This window comes from Gorilla gorilla, chromosome 2, assembly GCF_029281585.2.
Source record: "Gorilla gorilla gorilla isolate KB3781 chromosome 2, NHGRI_mGorGor1-v2.1_pri, whole genome shotgun sequence".
NCBI classification, from domain to species: Eukaryota; Metazoa; Chordata; class Mammalia; order Primates; family Hominidae; genus Gorilla; species Gorilla gorilla.
The window spans coordinates 56743057-56751073 of record NC_086017.1 but is presented as its reverse complement, the minus strand read 5'-3'; positions in this window follow the sequence as shown (position 1 = coordinate 56751073).

Here is an 8017-nt window from a genome sequence, read left to right as displayed (position 1 = left end):
GGGCTCTCACTGGGCACAGGTGGGTCGCCAGTGTGGAGGAGGTTCTGGGCTTAATGGGAGGTGGCTAGGCATAACTCAGATGCCTCCCTGAAGCTGGAGGGGACACTGGCAGCCGGTCTGGCCCAGTGAGGTCAGGCCTCTGCCCAAAGTCACACACCCAGCTCCTGCCTGCCCTGACCTCTGCTCTATCTCTGTGGCCTCTCTGCCTCCCGGACTAGTCATGATCTTTTTGGGGAGGTCAGTGGTCTAGGCTTCCCCCAGTCCCACTGCACTCCTTTCCTGAGCTGGTGTGGGGGCTGTGGAGGCAAGGGACTGGAGCACTGAACTCAGGGCCATCCAGTACATCCTGTCCTCACAGCAGCACCCTCTCTCAGCACAGCTGGCTCTGGAAGCCACTCTTGGCCCAATGAGCAGAGCTGGGTTCAAGATGGAAGGGTGACCACCCCCGCCCTTAAACTCAGCGGCCCCACATCAATTTTCCCAATCAAGCATAACCACACAGGGCTCCTTGGGGGTGGAGGGGGGCAAGGAAGTGATGACCTCACAAACAGAGGAGGAGGAAGAAGAAGAGGAGGAGGAACAATGTGTTCTGCAAGCTCAGCCCTGCCTTCCGTGGCCCCTGCCTGCACCTTACTGTGTGTTGGGCTCAGCTGGGAGATGCAGAGACTCGAGAGTTTGGGGGAGCCAACTCCCTGCCTGGCCCCACTGCCCTGTGTTCCCATTCCCTGAACCCTCCATGAGCTCTTGGCCTCTGCCCCTGCACTTCTTGCCATCTGACTTGTCCTTCCCTTCTCTGCCTGGGTGGCTCTTGTATGCCCTCCAAAGGCCCCCTCCTCTCTGAAGCCTTCCTGGATCTGCACCCTTCAACTCCCAGCAGAGTGAGACCTCAGACCTCCTGGTTTGACTAGAAAATTTAGCACGGCATGATATGCTGCTGCCTCTGTCCCAATAGACGGCGAGCCCTTGAGGACAGGGGCTAGGTTATCTCTGTGGCTCTGCTGAGAAGCCTCCATCTCTGGGGGAGGGCACACCTATTGGCCAGAGCTGTGGATTCCAAACACCCTGCTCCCTTACCTCTTTGTCTCTCAGTTGCCATGGGTAGGCTCAGTTTCCTCATGAGAAGGCCCCAGGATCAGAGACAGATCCCTTCATTGTTGGAACGCTCATTGTCGAAACGTTTTCCTCCAGGAAACGTTATGAGATGGAATCTGCCTGACGGCATCTTCTCAGAAAGCCAGGGAGCAGCCCCAGGGGTTGAGCTGGAGCCTAACCCTGAGACAGCAGCTGAACCTGGCACTGGCAGAGAGGACCCACCCTCGACCGCCATCCCAGACCAGCCTGGCTGTCCCTGCAGCTGCTGCTGTGAGACCATAGGAGTGGGGAGACTGGCATGTCCTCTCTCTGGACCCCAAAGTCAGGCGAGGAGGGGCCTGAGAGGTGGTGACGGCTTCTGGCAGCCGCAATCAGTGATGGTTTCTCCTTCTTTTCCTGCCCCTGGGAGGCGTATCTCCAATGATTCTAGGTGGGGCAGGGGCCACGAGCATGCTGGTTGGGGGTGGGCTGAGGTGGGGGGGGGGGGGTCTCGGGGCCCTACAGCATCCCCTGCTAAATCCCCCACAGAGGCTGTCCTGCTTATGCTCTCAGACCAGGACTACCGAAGGCAGGGCCTCCCTTTGGATGGATGGGCTCACTGTTAGGCAGGGCTTCCTCGGGGCGCAGGAACTCCCCAGCCCCTCCCAGCTCATCTGCAGCCTTGGATGAGCCCCTCTGTTTATGCAGAATTCGAGCCAGTTGTTCCCCTGTTGTCTTGGCTTCAAGCTCCAGCCCTCTGCCCCTCACTGAGACCTGGCCAGGGGCACAGGCTGAGGCAGTGGGGAAGGAGGACACTCAGGTCCAGGGATGCCCCACCCTGGCTGCACTGGGAGGACCGTGCACCTGCTGAACCCACCTTTAGGGAACTCTCGCCCCACTGTGCAGGTGTGGACACTGAGGTCTCCAGAGGGGAAGAGGTTCCAGGAGTCAGTGAAGGGGCCAGCACCAGAACTGAGTTCTCTGTCCCCAGCCAACCCAACCCCAATCCCAGGACCTGTACCCTCATCAGCTTTGGATGGGAGGATGATGCTCCAGTGTCTCCTAACATTCCACTGTCCTCCCAGAACAGTTTCTCATCCAACCCAACTCCAGACCTTTGGGGCACAGAGGTATTTACCGCAGCCCTGGCTCTAAAACCGCATGAGGCTCCCTGGAGCAGAGGGCTCCAAGGCCAGATGCTGCAGAGAGCTGGGCTCCTGGCCTCACCCTTACCCGTCGGCTCTAGGCTCTGCATTTGGGGGTTCCTGTGCTGGTCTGAGGGGGTTATTACACATTCCTGGGTACCCGTGAGTCTCTGAACCTGCTGTGGTCTCCCCACAGCCCTCAAGGCTGACCTGATGGGAGCTTGCCTGTCTCCCAACCATCTCTCCTTCCCTTTTGTCTTCCCTCTGCTTGCACTGGGGTCCAAGATCTGGGAAAGGAATGGGTCGGGAGCCTTCCAGAGAGTCCTTTCCCACGAGAGCCAAGCTCTGACCCCGTCCTTATCTGGCCCGGATGTGCCAAGAACAACACAGATGCTGAAGCTCGAAAGCCCCAAACCAGGACGCTGACCTCCCCGCTCAGCTACTCTGCTTGGGCCTCTGTTTCCCCTTCTGTGGACAGGGTGGGGTGGGGTGAGAGGAGGCAGTGGAAAGGTCCCAAATGTCCAGACACACACGTTCACACACAAACAGATGCGGACACTACCGTGCCAGGCAGGCCTGGTAGGGTTCCCTGATTTCTGCTGCCTTCAGCCCTGCTCCTCCTTCCCAGTGCTCATTTCTGCCTGGAAATTATACCTGGGTGTTCTTTCTATACCTGTGAGCTAAAAGATATGGTGCATTAGGTGTATGTGGGAGAGTGCATGGATGTACATGCAAAGGCATGTGAATGTGTGTATACATGTGTGCAAAAGCATATGTGTACAAAGGAGTGTGGATATGTGTGCACAGGCGCGTGAACATGCATGCAAAGGTTTCTATGAAGCATGAGGATATATGGTAAAGGTGTGTGGTACAGCGTGCCTGCTCTTGGCCCAAGCTCCCTTGGGCCAGGGTTCCTGAGTGCATGTCTGCAGGCTCCAGGAAGCTACGTGTGCACGCACACATTTCAGTGTGATTCCTGCTGTCCCAGTACAGGTGGAAAGGGACTAGGCAAAGGTGGAGTAGGTGGAGTAGGGAGTGTCTAGGGGCCCATTGGTATCTCCAGACAGACACACATCAGGGGTGGGTTAGCCTGCCTGGGGATAGTGTGTGTGTGTTTCAGACATAGCCACACTGGGAGGGTGGATGTATAAATACTCACACAGGCAGGTACCAGAGTTGACCCTAACTATTCCTGGCTGGGAGCTTGGGCCATTTTTATTGCAGCATCCACACCCTGGGCCACAGAGGATTTTTGTATGGCCACTGGAGGCAAGGCCACAGCTGGTTCTGGTGGGGGCAGAGTGGGGAGAGCCCTGGGTGTAGGGGGCCACCATGGCTAGGTGGGGTCTGCAAGGGGTCAGGGAGGTCCTCCCAGCCAGCACTCCCTCTTCACTGTCACCACCACTGTGGCCTTCTTGTCACCCTCCTGTCTTCACCTCCATCACTGTTGTCCCTGTCCTCGGCACTGCCTTCTTCATGTGTCATCCTGTCCCTCTGTCCAGGTGCCCATGCCCACCCTCTCTCCTTGCATCCTGGTCTGGTGCCCACTTCTTGTCCACTTGGAGCTGCTTGAGGATGAGTGAGAGGTGGGAATGAATTTGGGTTATGCTGGCTGGGAGCCGAGGTGAGGGGTGGCATGATGGTGTGCATGCCTGCATGTCTGCAGGCTCCAGGAAGGTGCATCCTTTCCTGGGGCAACATTTGTCCCTGACCCTCCTACCAACCCTCTCTCCCCCCTGTTTCTGACTGCCCCATCTCTCTCTTTCTCTGTCTCTCTCCATCCTCCCATCTCTGTCTCAGTCTCTGTGTCTCACCTCTGCCATAGCCAAGGGTCCCTGTCTCCAGTTTCTCCGTGATGGCCCAGGGGAGCCGGTTCCTCCTCCCAGCCAGTGTGAACTGTTTGCCTGAGACAGTCGGTCCATCCACTCAAACAACCACTCAATTCAGACTCCTCGTCTGACTGACGGGTTTTTTTTTTCTCCTGCTAAATTTACTTGCATTTTTGACTGAATTGGCCATTCAACAGAGGTTGTGTCCACATGCCCCTTCCCCACCCATGCCAACAGATGAACAGGCTCGCAGACAGACACGCACACAGAGCCAGGAGCACGCAGACATGCTCACGCCCACACAGAGTCACAGCCTCGTGCCCATGGTGACACGTGGAAGCACGCAAGACGACACACTCCCACACAATCACACGTGTGGCCTCATCCTCTTGTCCATGGTTACACACACATAGACTATCCACACCCGTCCAGTCACACATGTTCACACCTCGTGTGGCAGTGTCTGCATGTCCTCACACCTATTCTGGGGAAACCTTGGGGAAATGGAGGCAAGGGGAGGGAGGAATGTGGCCCAGGGTGCAGCGCTGGGCAGAGCCCCAGCCCAGCACCCAGGGCAGCCTTTGCAGTCTCCTCCAAGGCTGGCTCATGGAACACCCTCCTTTCTTCCTCAGCCCGTCTAGGTGGGGTTTCTGGTCATTTCAGGCTGCTGCTGAGCCCCTGCAAACCTCAATAGCAGCTCCCAGACCCCGATCCTAAAAGGGGAGTCTTTTTTTTTCTTCCAAGGACAATAAATATTTGCTCTTTGGGAAGCTGCTGGTGGGAGAGTACAGGGTTTGGCCCAGTGGCAGGGAATGTCCAGGGCAGTTCAGGGAGGCCACAGGCCATGCTGGGGGGGAGGGGCCGGGCCCCTGTCCGGAAGCTGGACCAGCAGGCAGAGCTGGGGAGCTGGGGCTCAGGGCTGCATCTTGCTCCATTCCTCCTGACCCAAGCCCCAGGCCTTTGTTTTCTCAGTTCCTTTGATTAGCACATTGGCACCCCCTCCTCCCATCCCAGACCCCGGTACCCCGAACCTCACCCATCCAGAGCTCCCACAAACCCTTGGCAGCCCAAGACTCCATCTCATGCACCCAGAATGCACAGACCCAACCGATGCTCACTCTTTGGACTAAACAGGGGTGCAGTATCTCCAGACACATTTTCAATCTCCCTCCTGAGACTAGCTGCTGAGAGTGGGGCTGAGGTCCCCCAGTCCAGGCCCCTGAGAAGTCGGGGCCATGCCCTTCTTCCAGAATGGACCAAGCCTGGCCAATGCTGTCCCCATCCTGTCCCCCATGAGGCTTGGGTCCCTAGAGGCTTCTGCCTGCCCACCCCTCCCTCATGCTGAATTGGGCTCCCAAATATAGCGGCCGTGGCCACAGCCGGCCAGGACACCACAGCCCTAAGCGTCAGTCCTGGGCCGGGATCAGAGGGGCAGGAGCTGATTATAGGTCCCTGGGCCAAAACCAGGGTTTGCCTGCCAGCCCGCTGGGCCCTGCCACCCCCACCCCTAGAACCACAAGGTTGGAGCATCTGGTCCCCGTCAGCACAGTGGGCAGAGGGAGGGGCCTGAGGGTTGTGTTTGGCCTGCTCGAGGACAGAGTTGTCTGTGTGTGGTGTGGGGGTAGTGAGGATGGGCTGGGACTCAGGGGCAGAGACTGTCCTCTGAACCTGGAATCACATTGCCCCACCCATGGCCATGGTACAGGTGGGGAAACTGAGGCCAAGAGGAGCAGGGACCAGCCCGGGTCACAGGAGCATAGGGAGTCTACTGCCTCCCCCTTGGGTACTCTTTTCCATCTCTCAAGGCCCAGGGTTGTGCCTCTGGGAGGTGGGCCCCATCCTGTTAGTGGCAGAGCGGCCTTGCTGGGAAGTCCTCCTAGGAGTCAGACTTTCATCTGAGGCTCCAGGGCCATGGGATGGTGTAGAAATTTATCTCCTTCTGCTGGTCCTTGTACCTGCCTCGTGCCATCTCTAGTCAGAGTTGCTGGGCAGCCCTTGCCTCCTTGGGGCCACGGTCTCCCCATCTGTGCAACTGGACAGGGACCTAGGGGCCCCGCGTGGGGTCTGTGTTCATGGGTGTCCAGTGTGTAGCGGTGGGTTCACATCTATGTAGACACACAAGTGGGCCCTGGTAAGTGAGCTGCAGCCCACGGGCCTGCCCACACCAGGACAGGGTCCCCAGGACCTGCTGTGCGGCAACATTTGACCTACTTCTAAGGCTCTGGGTCTGGCCCAGGCCGTGTTCTCGACTCCTCCGGGAAGTGTGGGCCTACGTCCCAGCCCAGAGGCTGTGGGCCAGGAGGGGCGGGACCGGCAGGCCAGGGCGGGCCATGGCTGCCTGCGGAGACTGCGGCCCAGGGGACAAGGGCACGTGGGGAGCCCGACCCTGTTTCCCTGCCTCTGGCTCTTAGGCCCAGGGGACAGCTGGCCCTTACCTCCTTCTGCCCACCCTCCACGTGGCAACCATAGTCTGAGCTCCCCAAATTGGCTCTGACAGGATGATGGACATTCTTCATGCCCTTCTGAACGCTACCAGGGAGGTCTGCCAAGCACCTACCCCCGCTGTTGCCAAGAGTGTGACCCCCCAGTGCCCCTTCCCACTGGCCTTGTCCACACAGGGCCACGCTGATCTGGAAATCCGTCAGCCCTTGTCCTGGGTCCTGGGTCTGGGGTTTGGGTTTGCAGTCCTGGAAGTCTGGGTTTAGAGTCCTGGGGCTTGAGTCCTGGATCTGGGGTCTGGGTTTAGAATCCTGGTTCCTGTATCTGGGGTCTGGGGTCCGGAGTCTGGGTTGAAGGTCCAGGTTTACCATCCTGGGTCTTGGAGTCTTCTGTCAGGGTTTGGGTGCCAGGATCTGGGTCTAGGTCTCCACAGTGGGGTCTAGTCCTGGAATCTGGGTTCTGGGTTCTGAGTTTGGCACTCAGATTGTGAGACCTGAGTCTGGGGTCTGAGCTTGGGGTTCCGGGTTCCTGATCTGGGGTCTGGGTTGGGATTCTGGGTTCTGGGGTTTGAGTTCAGGAACCAAAGGTCGGTTCCCATCCCTTCTGCGCCCCCTGCTGGCTGATCGTGGTCCAGTCACTGCCTGTACCACAGGGGTCACCCTCACCTCTTTAGTCTGTGAAGAGCACGCCTGAATTGGGGTGGGCATGGGGAAGTGGTGGGTGGGCTTGGAGGCAGCTGCTGGCCGCACTACTGTCCCAGAGTGCCCTCTGCACTGCCAGAGCTCCTGTCAGTCAGTTGGCAAATCTCCCCATCTCTCCGGGCCCACTCCAGGACAGGGTTTAGCAAGGGGTTCCAGTACCTCTGTGAGAGGTGGGTAAACTGAGATATTTGGAACATTTGTTCATCCAGCATTTATTGAATGCCTGTGGTGTACCAGGTCCTGGGAAAATGTAGCTGTGGAAGAGCAGAACATTCCTCCCTCCTGTGACGGCTGACATTCATAGGAAGGCGGACGCACGGAAGACGCCAGGTAACAAGAGTCCAGAAGAAGGGCGGCGTGGCCGGGCTTTCCTGCCTTAGTCCACAGGCTCCTCAGAAGTCAGGGCCCATATCTTCCCCGCATTCCCCTTGGCTGGGGGAAGGGAGAGGTAAGTGGCTGCCTGAGAGGGCTCTGGGACATGGCGTGTGCCAGCCTGCAGCACACTGGGCTGCAGCTCAGACATCAGAGCTTTGGGAGCTGAAGCAGTAGGACCCAGACCCCCAGCCCTGGCTCTCCAGGCCCCCAAGGCCCTGCCCAGATCCTGCCTGCTAGGCTGACTCCTAAAGGGCACAAAGCTCAGGTTGGGATGTGGGAGAGAGAGGGAAGTGCCAGGCATGGTGTGGCCTGTTCTTACCGCCAACTGCTGCCCACCCTCCCTCCCTCCACCCCCAACTCCCTGCCCACCTTCCTGCCTCCTGTTCACCCCATGCCTTGCTCCTGGTCTCGGTGTGCCTGGGAGGGCTCTGGCTGGTCCTGAAGAGTGCCTATTGGG